Source organism: Daphnia carinata, chromosome 9 (assembly GCF_022539665.2).
Source record: "Daphnia carinata strain CSIRO-1 chromosome 9, CSIRO_AGI_Dcar_HiC_V3, whole genome shotgun sequence".
NCBI classification, from domain to species: domain Eukaryota; kingdom Metazoa; phylum Arthropoda; class Branchiopoda; order Diplostraca; family Daphniidae; genus Daphnia; species Daphnia carinata.
This window is the reverse complement of record NC_081339.1, coordinates 1,204,488-1,224,140: the sequence shown is the minus strand read 5'-3', so window position 1 is coordinate 1,224,140 and position 19,653 is coordinate 1,204,488. Positions and strand designations below refer to the sequence as shown.

Below are 19,653 nucleotides of genomic sequence, written 5' to 3'. Positions count from 1 at the left end.
TAGTGCCATATAGGTAATGGAAAAATGCTTTTACTGAGTGAATAATCGCATACGCTTCCTTCTCTGTGGTACACCATTTTAGTTGAACATCAGTTAGATGCTTAGAGGTGTATGCAATAGGGTGTTCTAGAGACTTATTCCATTCGTCTGTCGACTCTTCGACTACTCTTGAATCATTTATTGATTCCTCACTGGGCCCTGGGTTGGCATTTGGATGGGGCATCTGAGAGAGGATTCCGCCTACTCCATACCCGCACGCATCCGTGTGTAAGATGAAAGGGCGCGCGAAATCAGGATATGCGAGGGTAGGGGCGGAACATAAACATTCCTTGATGCCTTCAAAAGCGCTTGTTTCCTCCTGCCCCCATTGCCATGGTACTGTGCTCCTCGTGAGCCGTGTTAGTACATGGACTTTGTTGGCGAACTGATCTATGAACCGTCTATAGTAATTTGCGAGTCCTAGGAATGCTCTGACTTGGTCCGGGTTTTTTGGTGCCGGATACTTTTTTACCACTTTTATCTTGTTTGGGTCTACCATGACTCCTTTTTGTGACACTATGTGCCCAAGATATTCTACCGCGTTAGCTGCAAATTTGCACTTTTGAATTTTGACTTTAAGTCCATTTGCTTGTAAAAGGCGAAACGTCGAGGTCAGATGCTGTACGTGTTTGGCCATGCTGGTGCTGTATACAATGATGTCATCAATATATACCATTACGCACTTGCCAATTAACGTTCGAAGAACAATTTCCATTGTCCTCTGGAACGTGCTCGGCGCGTTGCATAGACCAAACGGCATCCTTACCACCACTATCGCGTAAGAATTGTTGTTCAGTAACGATCCCGAAGTGTCAAACAAACTGAAGTTTAAGCAGTGGAACGGAAAAAAGTGAAGGTGATTGTCTAAAGTTATAATTTTGTGTTGCGTTATTTTAATGAATGTGACCTATTTTTGGATCCAGTTTGTTCTTCGATCAGGATGAATTCTACTGCAGTCCAGTGGAATTAGTTGCCAAAGAACATGGTGGTGTTTCAGTTGTGCGAGGACATCATGTAGTTAAACTGGACATTGCTGGTCGCAAAGCTGAGTTAGATGACGGCCTTACCATCACCTACGACAAGTGCCTTATTGCCACAGGTGAATTTCTTTCGTATTTATCAAAAATTTAAAGTACTCGATAATTATAACTTTTTGGAATGTTGAAAAACTTTTATAATCTTCCTACTAGATAGTATCTGAGAGCCATTGTTTAATTATCATTTCAGTTAGACGCATTTTCAACTATTAACTACCTTAATTTATTATCGTCTTAGGTGGCAAACCCTAACACCCAGCAGGAATAAAGATGGTAAAAACCCGGATTCGTTCCATGTTGTTCATTCTTGTTGCATGCTATATTATATGTTATTGTTCGTTTTTCTTGTTCGTAATTTTCATTCATCAAACCTGAGTTTTTTTTTCTTTCTTAGTTTTGGAAGCAGTTGAAAGGCCCGCAAAGTAAAACAACAAAGTTATTCGACTTTTTCCATCAGCAACAACAGCAGCCTGAGCAACGGCCGCATAGCAGTGTGAAAAAAAAGTGAAAAAAATTCAAGTCAGTTGCCATTTTTTTTATACTATTTGCCATACTTTGTGTTAACGTCGTAAGACTTTAAATTACCAAATTTATCTTTGCAGATCTCGGACGCAGTGCAGTTGTTCGCCGATTATTCGAAGAGCATACGAAACTATTTATACGATGTCGATGGCAATATTCTGCTTGATGTTTACACTCAAACCTCTTCAGTTCCATTAGGTTACAACCACCCTGAATTATTAGATGTCAAGATAAAGAAAACATCAGAACGTAATTGAATTGATTATTTACCTGTCTGGGCAACATCAAAATTTTAATTTATATTTCTCAAAGATTCATAAACCGACCTGCCCTCGGTGTATTTCCTGGTGAAAATTATCCTAAGCGAGTCCAGAATTCTCTGTTACGTATTGCTCCCAAAGGCCATACAGAGGTAAGTTGTAGCTCCTTAATTGTTCCGACCTATTGCAAATAATAAAAAATATATTTAAAGGTAACGACGATGGCGTGTGGATCGTGCTCAAACGAAAATGCGTACAAGGCAATTTTCGTTTGGTATCGCCGGAAACAGAGGGGAGATAAGTCATATACCCCAGAGGAGAAGACGAGTTGCGTAATGAACCAATTGCCTGGTGTTTCTGACCTGACTCTTATGTCTTTCAAAGGTATTTAGAAACACGTTACAATGTTGAATCAATATTAAATTAAAGCCTTTGCTCTGTTACAAAAGGCGCTTTCCACGACAGAACGTTTGGTACGTTAATCACGACTCATACCAAGCCAGTCCATAAACTGGACATTCCTACAAAGGACTGGCCAATTGGAACCTTCCCTCGCCACAAGGTTAGTTTTAAAATTTCAATTAGGCTCAAACTATTACCTGATCTCATATTTCTTGTGATTTTAGTATCCGTTGGAAGAATTTGTGCGTGAAAATGAGGAAGAAGATCGTCGCTGTTTGGCGGAAGTTGAAGAGCTTTTTGATCGGTACAAAAAATGTAAATAATATGCTTACCTGGATTTAGTTCGTCTGTTGCTACCGAAGTCAAATCGAAAAAGTTTTTTTTGAATTTTTTTGTTTAATTATTTGTATATTGTAAAAATAAATGATATGGAAATCAATTACCAAAAATTTATGGTTTTATTTTAATTTAAACAAATTTTCTTGCGTCCTTTGGCTGCCGCGATCCGGACATTCCGCGGATGTTCCAATACGTACGTTCACTGAACGTACGGATTTGCCATCCTGCAGACGTCCAACTAAGGACGTCCGTAGTACTCCCAAATAAGGACGTTACCAGGACTTCCAATTAATTACGTCCGTAGGACGTCCTCCAGTGGACGTCCCTAAAACCGGACATTAGGACATTCTGGTGACGTACATCTGCCGTCAGAATGGGATGTCCCGATCGGCCAGCCAGGACGTAGATGGGATGTCCCTGGGACGGACAACGGCTAGTAGGGTATGTATGTGCTATAATCTTTTTGTTTAAGGAAGGCAAGCCAGCATATGTCATCCAATTTCAGGGGAAAAGCAGGACTCTGATAAAATGAAAACTCAACTTAAACGGAAGTTAGATAAGTTGGAGAAGAAGATACTAAACAAACAAAGGAAAAATAACAGATGCCAAGGTAAACTTTGATTTCGACAAAAAAAAATAGACCTTCAACTAATTTTACTTTTCTGTATTTTAACAGATAAAAGAATACTAAGCGCAATAGGTTAAAAAAAATGTGGAATTGATTGCGAGCTTGATGAACCAATTAGGAAAGAGAATAAAATCAACATCACAAACGAGAAAGAAGTTGGTTGAACGCATCGAAGAACAAGAAAAGAGAAAGGAACAACAACAGAAAAGGGATAAATCAACATTAAGAAAACGAAAAATGAAAGGAAAAATTTAACTAGCGAAAAAAACAAACTTATCGTATGAATTGCCGATATTGACATGGATGAGCTGCCTCGTGTTCCATTATTTACAAGCCGTGCCATGATAGTTTTGTATAACAATACACTGGCATGCCTTCCATGATCCGAGCGGAACTCATTATTTTCGTTCTTGCCACGTAGGTCTCTATTTATGGTTTTGCGGCAAATATTTTTTTTATTAAAAAATGTGCTTGTCTTAAATTATATATATATAATTTTTTTATTATTTATCAGTGTATTAAGGAGTACTTAGGGGAAAGCATGCCCCTCGTCTCCGGGAATTCGCATGGAATAAGGATATCAGCCAGGGGGGAGGGCGATACTAGGACTGAAAAAGCCACTAACGAAAGGTCAAGGGCAAAAAATCAAACACTTTGTAAAAATAAATATAACTTTTATACCTGAGCTGTGTAAAGCAATAGATAATGCGTGTAATCGTGCAAACAAAATACAAATATGAATTCAAACAAAAAAGCTATGATGGACTGATTACACGAGCAATCGATAACGTGGTTTAGAGTGCGGATAACTACATAAGCCGTCCGGTTCTTCCTTCATAACAGCGGGATTTAGGGCTTTTTCCCAAGGAGAAATAGGACCATTACTATGGAGAAATAGGACCCTTATGAGAGAGAAATAGGACTCTTCAAAATATGATTGAAGATTGGGTCCTATTTCTCCGGGTCCTATTTCTCCTGCAATCTCTACATTCAAACAGGATTGGCGGAGAAAAAGGCCCAGACGAAAAAGGCCCGCGAAAAAGGCCCACACGAAAAAGGCCCACACGAAAAAGGCCCACTTTTTTCCAAATTGAAAAGTGGGCCTTTTTCTCCATTGGACTGGGCCTTTTTCTCCGTTAAATTTCCTAATTCCTACAATCTTTAACATGTTTCCAAAAAATATTTCCCACCTCCTATTCCGTGGAAGTTTGAATGTACAAAGGTTGCTGAAACCGTGACTTTCTATAAGGTTTCCGATGAAACAATGTTAGCGTTTGTACGCTAGGTAATTTATATTTTTTTATTCGGTAGCAATCTGATTTTGAATTATGTTAGTATATATCTATTGCTAATATCCCGTTAAATATAGTTCATTTTTCACAATTTTTGTTTATTGAACTACTATAGCTGCTTTAAATATAATATAAGAAATACATGTTTTTCGCACTTATCGTGTGAAATTTATATAGTAGTTTTGAAAGTAAAAAAAAAGAATATTATAATTCAATATTCATTCTCATACCATTTACGTCATGGAAAGCATGCTAGTGTATTGTTATAAAAAACTATCACGACATGGCTTGCACATGAAAGAACACGAGTTTAGCTCGTCCATGTGACAGTATCATTATTTCATACGATAAATTTGCCTGTTTTTCTTTGGTTTATTCACTTAATGTTCTTTCTTTTCAGTTTAATTTTTCTTAATGTTGGTTTGTCTTTTTTTCTGTAGTTATTGTTTTCTCTTTTCCTTTTCTTCGTTTCGTTCAGCGCAATTTATGTTACTTTCTGATTTGATCTCGTTCATTAATTGATTTGGCAAGCAATTCCACATAGTCTTTTACCTATTGCAATACAGAAAGGTTAAAAGTTTTGAAGATCTTACAAATATTTTTGTCAAATTGAAAGTTTACCTGAAAACCTTCAGCTATTTGCAGAGCACCATTTCATGCCTGTTTCTCTTCAATGCTTCTTGCATTCTCAGCTTCAGCTTGGCCTACCAAGATATTCATTTTTGGTTTAAGTTTTATTTTCTTTCATTTTAATCGTTGCCACTTCTGGATCTGAAGTGGTCTTTTTCAGAATGGGTGAGGAATTAGATAGTTCTCCAAAATCACATTTGCTGGAAACTAGGCAGCCTTCACTGTTAAAAATCGGTGTTGGCAGTGTACTTGCTAGTCTTGGTTTAGGAATTTCTGTTTTAAACTATGAAAGACCAGAGGTTGATGACACAGAAGCTGCCTTGGTGGCTCAAGCATGTTTGGCAATTCAGGACTTCTTCTTCTTACTTTTCCTTTTTAATTTCTTGTTCATTCCCTCTAACTTCCGTTTAAGTTCGATTTTCGTTGTCTTATCAGACAATTCCAGCTTTTTCCCTGAAAATCAATGGAATAAACTGGCCGGTCTTCCTTAAATGTAAATGTTAACACATACCTGTTAAGTGTGAGGTGTTCATTCGGTTTATGTTCTTTCTTTTCAGTTTTCTTTTTCTTAATGTTTGCTTTTCTCGTTTCCTCTTGTTATTCCTTTCTCTTTTCCTATTTTTCGATGCGTTCAGCCAACTTCTTTTACAATTTGATTTGATTTCATCTTGTTTCTTAATAGATTTAGCAAGCAATTCCACATGGTTTTTTACCTATTGCAATACAGAAAGGTTAAAATTATTTAAAATCTTACATAGTCAAATTGAAAGTTTACCTGAAAACCTTCAGCTCTTTGCAGAGCACCTTTTCACGCCTGTTTCTCTTCAATACTTCTCGCATTCAACTTCAGTTTGGCCATCCAAGATTTTCACTTTGGCTTTGAGTTTTTTTTTTATCGTTGCCACTTTTGAATCTAAAGTGGTCTTGTTCAGAATGGGTGAGGGATAAGATAGTTCTCCTAAATCAAATTTGTTGAATACTAGGCAGCCTTCACTGTTGAAAATTTGTGTTAGCAGTGTACTTGTTGGTCTTGGTTCAGGAATACCTGTTTTGACAAACTCTGTGGGATCAGAGGTTGATGACACTGATGCTGCCTCGGTGGCTTGTGCAAGTTTAGCAATTCAGGACCACTTCTTGTTATTTTTCTTTTTTAATTTCTTCTTCTTCTATTTTTCTCATTTCTTTTAAGTTTGGTTTTCATTGTCCTATTAGACAAATCCAGCCTTTTCCCTGAAAATAGATGGAATAAGCTGGCCAGTCTTCCTTAAACGTAAAGATTAACACATACCTGTTAAGTGTGAGGTGTTAGCTGCTAGACATTCTTCTTGTTCAACACCAACCTTATTGCTATTGAGATCGTCAACTGTAGATACACTTTCAATTGGAATGTTGGTCAATAAGCTAGAAATCATGATTTTTAGGGTCCTCATTTCCTACAAATTTTGTTTAGACGTCACTTTCAAGTTCTTGTTTTCTCTTTTTCTATTTACAAAAACTGCCTCTCATATTATAACCTTTAAACTTTATTATTATTTACCTTGATCTCTCAACATTATCACTGATCACTCCCTAGATCAAACTATACGAAACAATAAGTCTATTGTTATTTTCTTTAGGGAACGGCATTTTGAAGCCAAATCTAGCGTCAGGACGCCACAAACAATGGCGGACGGTGGAAAGCTGTAATTAAAACTTTTAGCTAAAGCTTTATTAAATTCAACAAAATTTAGTTCCTTTGTTATTGTTCTATTATTATAATTCATTATAATTGTTATACAAAGGAACTAAATTTTGTTGAATTTGTAATAAAAGAATTAAAATTTTTTTAAATTTTATGTTAAAAACCGTCCGCCATTGTTTGTGGCGTCCTGACGCTAGATTTGACTTGAAAATGTCGTTCCCTGAAGAAAATAACAATAGACTTGTTTCGTATAGTTTGATCTATGGAGTGATCAGTGATAATGTTGAGAAATCACGGTATATAATAATAAAGTTTAAAGGTTATAATGTGAGAGGCAGTTTTTGTAAATGGAAAAAGAGAAAACAAGAACTTGAAAGTGTCGTCTAAACAAAATTTATAGGAAATGAGGACCCAAAAAATCATGATTTCTAGCTTATTGACCAACATTCCAATTGAAAGTGTATCTACAGTTGACGATCTCAATAGCAATAAGGTTGGTGTTGAACAGGAAGAATGTCTAGCAGCTAACACCTCACACTTAACAGGTATGTGTTAATCTTTACGGTTAAGGAAGATGGGCCAGCTTATTCCATCTATTTTCAGGGAAAAGGCTGGATTTGTCTGATAGAACAATGAAAACCAAACTTAAAAGGAGTTAGAAAAATTGAAGAAGAAGAAATTAAAAAAGAAAAATAACAAGAAGTGGTCCTGAATTGCCAAACTTGCACAAGCCACCGAGGCAGCATCAGTGTCATCAACCTCTGATCCCACAGAGTTTGTCAAAACAGGTATTCCTGAACCAAGACCAACAAGTACACCGCTAACACCAATTTTCAACAGTGAAGGCTGCCTAGTATTCAGCAAATTTGATTTAGGAGAACTATCTAATCCCTCACCCATTCTGAACAAGAACACTTTAGATTGAAAAGTAGCAACGATAAAAAAAAACTCAAAGCCAAAGTGAAAATCTTGGATGGCCAAGCTGAAGTTGGAATGTGAGAAGTATTGAAGAGAAACAGGCATGAAAAGGTGCTTTGCAAAGAGCTGAAGGTTTTCAGGTAACCTTTCAATTTGACATACATATTTGTAAGATCTTAAATAATTTTAACGTTTCTGTATTGCAATAGGTAAAAAACAATGTGGAATGGCTTGCTAAATCTATTATGAAACAAGATGAAATCAAATCAGATAGTAAAAAGAAGTTGGCTGAACGCATCGAAGAATAGGAAAAGAGAAAGGAATAACAACAGAAAACGAGAAAAGCCAACATTAAGAAAAAGAAAACTGAGAAGAAAGAACATAAACTGAATGAACGTCTCACACTTAACAGGTATGTGTTAACATTTACATTTAAGGAAGACCGGCCAGTTTATTCCATTGATTTTCAGAGGAAAAGCTGGAATTGTCTGATAAGACAACGAAAATCCAATTTAAACGGAAGTTAGAGGGAATGAACAAGAAATTAAAAAGGAAAAGTAAGAAGAAGAAGTCCTGAATTGCCAAACATGCTTGAGCCACCAAGGCAGTATCTGTGTCATCAACCTCTGGTCTTTCATAGTGTTAAAACAGAAATTCCTAAACCAAGACTAGCAAGTACACTGCCAACACCAATTTTTAACAGTGAAGGCTGCCTAGTTTCCAGCAAATTTGATTTTGGAGAACTATCTAATTCCTCACCCATTCTGAAAAAGACCACTTTAGATCCAGAAGTGGCAACGATTAAAATGAAAGAAAATAAAACTTAAACCAAAAATGAATATCTTGGTAGGCCAAGCTGAAGCTGAGAATGCAAGAAGCATTGAAGAGAAACAGGCATGAAATGGTGCTCTGCAAATAGCTGAAGGTTTTCAGGTAAACTTTCAATTTGACAAAAATATTTGTAAGATCTTCAAAACTTTTAACCTTTCTGTATTGCAATAGGTAAAAGACTATGTGGAATTGCTTGCCAAATCAATTAATGAACGAGATCAAATCAGAAAGTAACATAAATTGCGCTGAACGAAACGAAGAAAAGGAAAAGAGAAAACAATAACTACAGAAAAAAAGACAAACCAACATTAAGAATTAAACTGAAAAGAAAGAACATTAAGTGAATAAACTAAAGAAAACAGGCAAATTTATCGTATGAAATAATGATACTGTCTCATGGACGAGCTAAACTCGTGTTCTTTCATGTGCAGCCATGTCGTGATAGTTTTTTATAACAATACACTAGCATGCTTTCCATGATCGTGGAAAATTTAAAGAAAAAAATCTAAGATTCATTTTAAAAGGTTTAGTGTCTTCACTAATAACAGACTCTCATTTTAAAAAAAAGTCCGTCATGGTAGAAAATTGATTTGTCATTATTAGTAGCTTTGTTGACGTAAAGTGTAAAGCTTCCTTATATCTCAATGTATTATGTGATGTGTAATTAGGTAATCAATAGCTGCTTGAAAATGTGCAAAAGGTGAAAACAGGACACGAAGAACGAACAGAATCATTTATAGCAGTAGGTTATGATTTTAATATATTTATTGGGCTCTTTGTAATTGTTAAAAGAATTGAAAATGTATAAGGAATAAATGGTATTAGAATCAATATTGAATTACATAATCTTTGTTTTGGTCCTTGCCTCAGACGATAATTTAAGTTTGTAATATTATTCCTATAAACATTATTTATCAAATGTTAATGATAATAAACTAGTCTTCGTGGTAACATATATTTTTGTTCCCAGCAACCACAAAAGCCCCGCGGAACTCATTCAGTTTCCGTATTCCCAACGAATCAGTGGTCTTTACCTATGGCATAAGTATCGACAAAAAGAAGCTATATGGGAGATGGACTGGGGGTTGGGGGAATAATGAAAGAGGGTGGACAGAACAAGGCTAAGTGCGAAAAACATTTATTTTTTGTATTATATTTAAAAAAGCGATGGTAGTTCAATAAACAAAAATTGTAAAAAATGAACTTTATTAAACGGGATATTAGCAATATATAAATACTAATATAATCCGAAATTAGATTGCAACCGAATAAATAATCAAAGATTAACTAGCGTACAAACGCTAACATTGTTTGATCTCTGCAAACCTTAAAGAAAATCACGGTTTCAGCAACCTTTGTACATTCCAAATTCCACGGAATAGGAGGTGGGAAATACAATTTTCGAAACAAACATAAAGTTTGTAAGTGAGTTTCAATATCTACATTCAAACAGCATCAAATATACGTGTATTCAATGTGAATATAGTGTTATAGAATCAGTTTCAATATCTACATTCAAACAGCATCAAATATACGTGTATTCAATGTGAATATAGTGTTATAGAATCAGTTTCAATATCTACATTCAAACAGCATCAAATATACGTGTATTCAATGTGAATATAGTGTTATAGAATCAGTTTCAATATCTACATTCAAACAGCATCAAATATACGTGTATTCAATGTGAATATAGTGTTATAGAATCAGTTTCAATATCTACATTCAAACAGCATCAAATATACGTGTATTCAATGTGAATATAGTGTTATAGAATCAGTTTCAATATCTACATTCAAACAGCATCAAATATACGTGTATTCAATGTGAATATAGTGTTATAGAATCAGTTTCAATATCTACATTCAAACAGCAGCATCAAATATACGTGTATTCAATGTGAATATAGTGTTATAGAATCAGTTTCAATATCTACATTCAAACAGCATCAAATATACGTGTATTCAATGTGAATATAGTGTTATAGAATCAGTTTCAATATCTACATTCAAACAGCATCAAATATACGTGTATTCAATGTGAATATAGTGTTATAGAATCAGTTTCAATATCTACATTCAAACAGCATCAAATATACGTGTATTCAATGTGAATATAGTGTTATAGAATCAGTTTCAATATCTACATTCAAACAGCATCAAATATACGTGTATTCAATGTGAATATAGTGTTATAGAATCAGTTTCAATATCTACATTCAAACAGCATCAAATATACGTGTATTCAATGTGAATATAGTGTTATAGAATCAGTTTCAATATCTACATTCAAACAGCATCAAATATACGTGTATTCAATGTGAATATAGTGTTATAGAATGAGTTTCAATATCTACATTCAAACAGCATCAAATATACGTGTATTCAATGTGAATATAGTGTTATAGAATCAGTTTCAATATCTACATTCAAACAGCATCAAATATACGTGTATTCAATGTGAATATAGTGTTATAGAATCAGTTTCAATATCTACATTCAAACAGCATCAAATATACGTGTATTCAATGTGAATATAGTGTTATACAGTGAGTTTCAATATCTACATTCAAACAGCATCAAATATACGTGTATTCAATGTGAATATAGTGTTATAGAATCAGTTTCAATATCTACATTCAAACAGCATCAAATATACGTGTATTCAATGTGAATATAGTGTTATGAACAGTAGTTTCAATATCTACATTCAAACAGCATCAAATATACGTGTATTCAATGTGAATATAGTGTTATAGAATACAGTGAGTTTATCAAATATCTACATTCAAACAGCATCAAATATACGTGTATTCAATGTGAATATAGTGTTATAGAATCAGTTTCAATATCTACATTCAAACAGCATCAAATATACGTGTATTCAATGTGAATATAGTGTTATAGAATCAGTTTCAATATCTACATTCAAACAGCATCAAATATACGTGTATTCAATGTGAATATAGTGTTATAGAATCAGTTTCAATATCTACATTCAAACAGCATCAAATATACGTGTATTCAATGTGAATATAGTGTTATAGAATCAGTTTCAATATCTACATTCAAACAGCATCAAATATACGTGTATTCAATGTGAATATAGTGTTATAGAATCAGTTTCAATATCTACATTCAAACAGCATCAAATATACGTGTATTCAATGTGAATATAGTGTTATAGAATCAGTTTCAATATCTACATTCAAACAGCATCAAATATACGTGTATTCAATGTGAATATAGTGTTATAGAATCAGTTTCAATATCTACATTCAAACAGCATCAAATATACGTGTATTCAATGTGAATATAGTGTTATAGAATCAGTTTCAATATCTACATTCAAACAGCATCAAATATACGTGTATTCAATGTGAATATAGTGTTATAGAATCAGTTTCAATATCTACATTCAAACAGCATCAAATATACGTGTATTCAATGTGAATATAGTGTTATAGAATCAGTTTCAATATCTACATTCAAACAGCATCAAATATACGTGTATTCAATGTGAATATAGTGTTATAGAATCAGTTTCAATATCTACATTCAAACAGCATCAAATATACGTGTATTCAATGTGAATATAGTGTTATAGAATCAGTTTCAATATCTACATTCAAACAGCATCAAATATACGTGTATTCAATGTGAATATAGTGTTATAGAATCAGTTTCAATATCTACATTCAAACAGCATCAAATATACGTGTATTCAATGTGAATATAGTGTTATAGAATCAGTTTCAATATCTACATTCAAACAGCATCAAATATACGTGTATTCAATGTGAATATAGTGTTATAGAATCAGTTTCAATATCTACATTCAAACAGCATCAAATATACGTGTATTCAATGTGAATATAGTTATAGAATCAGTTTCAATATCTACATTCAAACAGCATCAAATATACGTGTATTCAATGTGAATATAGTGTTATAGAATCAGTTTCAATATCTACATTCAAACAGCATCAAATATACGTGTATTCAATGTGAATATAGTGTTATAGAATCAGTTTCAATATCTACATTCAAACAGCATCAAATATACGTGTATTCAATGTGAATATAGTGTTATAGAATCAGTTTCAATATCTACATTCAAACAGCATCAAATATACGTGTATTCAATGTGAATATAGTGTTATAGAATCAGTTTCAATATCTACATTCAAACAGCATCAAATATACGTGTATTCAATGTGAATATAGTGTTATAGAATCAGTTTCAATATCTACATTCAAACAGCATCAAATATACGTGTATTCAATGTGAATATAGTGTTATAGAATCAGTTTCAATATCTACATTCAAACAGCATCAAATATACGTGTATTCAATGTGAATATAGTGTTATAGAATCAGTTTCAATATCTACATTCAAACAGCATCAAATATACGTGTATTCAATGTGAATATAGTGTTATAGAATCAGTTTCAATATCTACATTCAAACAGCATCAAATATACGTGTATTCAATGTGAATATAGTGTTATAGAATCAGTTTCAATATCTACATTCAAACAGCATCAAATATACGTGTATTCAATGTGAATATAGTGTTATAGAATCAGTTTCAATATCTACATTCAAACAGCATCAAATATACGTGTATTCAATGTGAATATAGTGTTATAGAATCAGTTTCAATATCTACATTCAAACAGCATCAAATATACGTGTATTCAATGTGAATATAGTGTTATAGAATCAGTTTCAATATCTACATTCAAACAGCATCAAATATACGTGTATTCAATGTGAATATAGTGTTATAGAATCAGTTTCAATATCTACATTCAAACAGCATCAAATATACGTGTATTCAATGTGAATATAGTGTTATAGAATCAGTTTCAATATCTACATTCAAACAGCATCAAATATACGTGTATTCAATGTGAATATAGTGTTATAGAATCAGTTTCAATATCTACATTCAAACAGCATCAAATATACGTGTATTCAATGTGAATATAGTGTTATAGAATCAGTTTCAATATCTACATTCAAACAGCATCAAATATACGTGTATTCAATGTGAATATAGTGTTATAGAATCAGTTTCAATATCTACATTCAAACAGCATCAAATATACGTGTATTCAATGTGAATATAGTGTTATAGAATCAGTTTCAATATCTACATTCAAACAGCATCAAATATACGTGTATTCAATGTGAATATAGTGTTATAGAATCAGTTTCAATATCTACATTCAAACAGCATCAAATATACGTGTATTCAATGTGAATAGTGTTATAGAATCAGTTTCAATATTATAGCATCAAATATATCAGTTTCAATATCTACATTCAAACAGCATCAAATATACGTGTATTCAATGTGAATATAGTGTTATAGAATCAGTTTCAATATCTACATTCAAACAGCATCAAATATACGTGTATTCAATGTGAATATAGTGTTATAGAATCAGTTTCAATATCTACATTCAAACAGCATCAAATATACGTGTATTCAATGTGAATATAGTGTTATAGAATCAGTTTCAATATCTACATTCAAACAGCATCAAATATACGTGTATTCAATGTGAATATAGTGTTATAGAATCAGTTTCAATATCTACATTCAAACAGCATCAAATATACGTGTATTCAATGTGAATATAGTGTTATACATGAGTTTCAATATCTACATTCAAACAGCATCAAATATACGTGTATTCAATGTGAATATAGTGTTATAGAATCAGTTTCAATATCTACATTCAAACAGCATCAAATATACGTGTATTCAATGTGAATATAGTGTTATAGAATCAGTTTCAATATCTACATTCAAACAGCATCAAATATAGCATCAATGTGAAAATATACGTGTATTCAATGTGAATATAGTGTTATAGAATCAGTTTCAATATCTACATTCAAACAGCATCAAATATACGTGTATTCAATGTGAATATAGTGTTATAGAATCAGTTTCAATATCTACATTCAAACAGCATCAAATATACGTGTATTCAATGTGAATATAGTGTTATAGAATCAGTTTCAATATCTACATTCAAACAGCATCAAATATACGTGTATTCAATGTGAATATAGTGTTATAGAATCAGTTTCAATATCTACATTCAAACAGCATCAAATATACGTGTATTCAATGTGAATATAGTGTTATAGAATCAGTTTCAATATCTACATTCAAACAGCATCAAATATACGTGTATTCAATGTGAATATAGTGTTATAGAATCAGTTTCAATATCTACATTCAAACAGCATCAAATATACGTGTATTCAATGTGAATATAGTGTTATAGAATCAGTTTCAATATCTACATTCAAACAGCATCAAAATATACGTGTATTCAATGTGAATATAGTGTTATAGAATCAGTTTCAATATCTACATTCAAACAGCATCAAATATACGTGTATTCAATGTGAATATAGTGTTATAGAATCAGTTTCAATATCTACATTCAAACAGCATCAAATATACGTGTATTCAATGTGAATATAGTGTTATAGAATCAGTTTCAATATCTACATTCAAACAGCATCAAATATACGTGTATTCAATGTGAATATAGTGTTATAGAATCAGTTTCAATATCTACATTCAAACAGCATCAAATATACGTGTATTCAATGTGAATATAGTGTTATAGAATCAGTTTCAATATCTACATTCAAACAGCATCAAATATACGTGTATTCAATGTGAATATAGTGTTATAGAATCAGTTTCAATATCTACATTCAAACAGCATCAAATATACGTGTATTCAATGTGAATATAGTGTTATAGAATCAGTTTCAATATCTACATTCAAAAGCATCAAATATACGTGTATTCAATGTGAATATAGTGTTATAGAATCAGTTTCAATATCTACATTCAAACAGCATCAAATATACGTGTATTCAATGTGAATATAGTGTTATAGAATCAGTTTCAATATCTACATTCAAACAGCATCAAATATACGTGTATTCAATGTGAATATAGTGTTATAGAATCAGTTTCAATATCTACATTCAAACAGCATCAAATATACGTGTATTCAATGTGAATATAGTGTTATAGAATCAGTTTCAATATCTACATTCAAACAGCATCAAATATACGTGTATTCAATGTGAATATAGTGTTATAGAATCAGTTTCAATATCTACATTCAAACAGCATCAAATATACGTGTATTCAATGTGAATATAGTGTTATACAATGAGTTTCAATATCTACATTCAAACAGCATCAAATATACGTGTATTCAATGTGAATATAGTGTTATAGAATCAGTTTCAATATCTACATTCAAACAGCATCAAATATACGTGTATTCAATGTGAATATAGTGTTATAGAATCAGTTTCAATATCTACATTCAAACAGCATCAAATATACGTGTATTCAATGTGAATATAGTGTTATAGAATCAGTTTCAATATCTACATTCAAACAGCATCAAATATACGTGTATTCAATGTGAATATAGTGTTATAGAATCAGTTTCAATATCTACATTCAAACAGCATCAAATATACGTGTATTCAATGTGAATATAGTGTTATAGAATCAGTTTCAATATCTACATTCAAACAGCATCAAATATACGTGTATTCAATGTGAATATAGTGTTATAGAATCAGTTTCAATATCTACATTCAAACAGCATCAAAATATACGTGTATTCAATGTGAATATAGTGTTATAGAATCAGTTTCAATATCTACATTCAAACAGCATCAAATATACGTGTATTCAATGTGAATATAGTGTTATAGAATCAGTTTCAATATCTACATTCAAACAGCATCAAATATACGTGTATTCAATGTGAATATAGTGTTATAGAATCAGTTTCAATATCTACATTCAAACAGCATCAAATATACGTGTATTCAATGTGAATATAGTGTTATAGAATCAGTTTCAATATCTACATTCAAACAGCATCAAATATACGTGTATTCAATGTGAATATAGTGTTATAGAATCAGTTTCAATATCTACATTCAAACAGCATCAAATATACGTGTATTCAATGTGAATATAGTGTTATACAATCAGTTTCAATATCTACATTCAAACAGCATGATATATACGTGTATTCAATGTGAAATAGTGTTATAGAATCAGTTTCAATATCTACATTCAAACAGCATCAAATATACGTGTATTCAATGTGAATATAGTGTTATAGAATCAGTTTCAATATCTACATTCAAACAGCATCAAATATACGTGTATTCAATGTGAATATAGTGTTATAGAATCAGTTTCAATATCTACATTCAAACAGCATCAAATATACGTGTATTCAATGTGAATATAGTGTTATACAATGAGTTTCAATATCTACATTCAAACAGCATCAAATATACGTGTATTCAATGTGAATATAGTGTTATAGAATCAGTTTCAATATCTACATTCAAACAGCATCAAATATACGTGTATTCAATGTGAATATAGTGTTATAGAATCAGTTTCAATATCTACATTCAAACAGCATCAAATATACGTGTATTCAATGTGAATATAGTGTTATAGAATCAGTTTCAATATCTACATTCAAACAGCATCAAATATACGTGTATTCAATGTGAATATAGTGTTATAGAATCAGTTTCAATATCTACATTCAAACAGCATCAAATATACGTGTATTCAATGTGAATATAGTGTTATAGAATCAGTTTCAATATCTACATTCAAACAGCATCAAATATACGTGTATTCAATGTGAATATAGTGTTATAGAATCAGTTTCAATATCTACATTCAAACAGCATCAAATATACGTGTATTCAATGTGAATATAGTGTTATACAATGAGTTTCAATATCTACATTCAAACAGCATCAAATATACGTGTATTCAATGTGAATATAGTGTTATAGAATCAGTTTCAATATCTACATTCAAACAGCATCAAATATACGTGTATTCAATGTGAATATAGTGTTATAGAATCAGTTTCAATATCTACATTCAAACAGCATCAAATATACGTGTATTCAATGTGAATATAGTGTTATAGAATCAGTTTCAATATCTACATTCAAACAGCATCAAATATACGTGTATTCAATGTGAATATAGTGTTATAGAATCAGTTTCAATATCTACATTCAAACAGCATCAAATATACGTGTATTCAATGTGAATATAGTGTTATAGAATCAGTTTCAATATCTACATTCAAACAGCATCAAATATACGTGTATTCAATGTGAATATAGTGTTATAGAATCAGTTTCAATATCTACATTCAAACAGCATAAAATATACGTGTATTCAATGTGAATATAGTGTTATAGAATCAGTTTCAATATCTACATTCAAACAGCATAAAATATACGTGTATTCAATGTGAATATAGTGTTATAGAATGAGTTTCAGTATCTACGATCGCCGATCCGATCTCCGATCTGATCTCCGATCTTTCTCAAAAGATCGGATCGGCGATCATTTTTTGATCGAAGATCGGATCGGCGATCAATTTTTGATCGCGATCGCGGCAAGTCTGCGTGTAGTCAATGTGAATATAGTGTAATACAGTGAGTTTCAATATCTACATTCAAACAGCATCAAATATACGTGTATTCAATGTGAATTTAGTGTTATAGAATCAGTTTCAATATCTACATTCAAACAGCATCAAATATACGTGTATTCAATGTGAATATAGTGTTATAGAATCAGTTTCAATATCTACATTCAAACAGCATCAAATATACGTGTATTCAATGTGAATATAGTGTAATACAGTGAGTTTCAATATCTACATTCAAACAGCATCAAATATACGTGTATTCAATGTGAATATAGTGTTATAGAATCAGTTTCAATATCTATATTCAAACGGAGGTCGGAGAAAAAGGCCCAGACGAAAACGGCCCAGACGAAAAAGGCCCGCGAAAAAGGCCCAGACGAAAAAGGCCCATACGAAAAAGGCCCATACGAAAAAGGCCCACTTTTTTCCAAATTCAAAATTGGGCCTTTTTCTCCATTGGACTGGGCCTTTTTCTCTGCTCAATTTCTATGTTCCTACAAACTTTATATTTGTTTCCAAAATCGTATTTCCCACTTCTATTCCGTGGAATTTGGAATGTACAAAGGTTGCTGAAACCGTGATATTTTATAAGGTTTGTAGAGATCAAACAATGTTAGCGTTTGTACGCTAGTTAATCTTTGATTATTTATTCGGTTGCAATCTAATTTCGGATTATGTTAGTATTTATCTATTGCTAATATCCCGTTACATAAGGTTCATTTTTCACAATTTTTGTTTACTGAACAACTATCGCTTCTTTAAATATAATAGAAGAAATACATGTTTTCCGCACTTAGCCTTGTTCTGTCCACCCTTTTTAATCATTCCTTCCAACCTCCAGTCCATTTCCCTTATTATTTCCCTTTGTCGATGCTTATGCCATAGATAAAGACCACTGATTCGTTGTGAATACGGAAACTGAATGAGTTCCGCGGGGCTTTTGTGGTTGCTGGAAACAAAGATATGTTACCACGAAGACTAGTTTGTTATTATTAACATTTGATAAATAATGTTTATAGGAACATTTAATAAATAATGTTTATAGGAACATTTAATAAATAATGTTTATAGGAATAATATTACAAACTTAAACTATCGTCTGAGGCATGGACCAAAACAAAGACTATTGTAATTCAATATTGATTCTAATACCATTTATTCCTTATACGTTTTCAATTCTTTTAACAATTACAAAGAGCCCAATAAATATATTAAAATTATAACCTACTGCTATAAATGATTTTGTTCGTTCTTCGTGTCCTGTTTTCACCTTTTGCACATTTTCAAGCAGCTATTGATTACCTAATTACACTTCACATACTACATTGAGATATAAGGAAGCTTTACACTTTACGTTAACAAAGCTACTAATAATGACAAATCAATTTTCTACCATGACGGTGGCAAAAACAATAAAGATGAATTGAGCAAGCTAAATAAAAAAAAATTGATAAATGTAATGTGTGAACAAAGCGAACACAGACAATGAAAGAGACACATTTTGGAAAAAGATTTTATA

General features: G+C 32.1%; 3 long non-coding RNA genes across 6 annotated transcripts; 2 read left to right on the top strand and 1 right to left on the bottom strand.

Moving 5' to 3' along the window:
- The first annotated feature begins 1,510 nt into the window (after positions 1–1,510).
- Positions 1,511–2,574, top strand: LOC130698374 (uncharacterized). 2 transcript variants are annotated; one of them, XR_009421752.1, is made up of 6 exons: positions 1,511–1,580; positions 1,679–1,847; positions 1,911–2,010; positions 2,071–2,242; positions 2,308–2,420; positions 2,485–2,574. It is a non-coding gene; the product is annotated as an uncharacterized LOC130698374 (long non-coding RNA). The 2 variants fall into 2 exon arrangements; XR_009421753.1 differs by having other exon boundaries at positions 1,511–1,595.
- A 2,276-nt stretch (positions 2,575–4,850) lies between these two features.
- Positions 4,851–6,254, bottom strand: LOC130698381 (uncharacterized). Its single transcript, XR_009421790.1, has 3 exons — positions 6,195–6,254; positions 5,925–6,142; positions 4,851–5,071 (listed from the first exon to the last, which is right to left on the bottom strand). It is a non-coding gene; the product is annotated as an uncharacterized LOC130698381 (long non-coding RNA).
- An 898-nt stretch (positions 6,255–7,152) lies between these two features.
- On the top strand, positions 7,153–8,139 carry LOC130698380 (uncharacterized). Of its 3 annotated transcripts, none has more exons than XR_009003279.2 (4): positions 7,155–7,375; positions 7,434–7,618; positions 7,676–7,888; positions 7,958–8,139. It is a non-coding gene; the product is annotated as an uncharacterized LOC130698380 (long non-coding RNA). The 3 variants fall into 3 exon arrangements; XR_009003278.2 differs by having other exon boundaries at positions 7,671–7,888; XR_009421744.1 differs by having other exon boundaries at positions 7,153–7,375; positions 7,434–7,888.
- Positions 8,140–19,653: the final 11,514 nt, after the last annotated feature.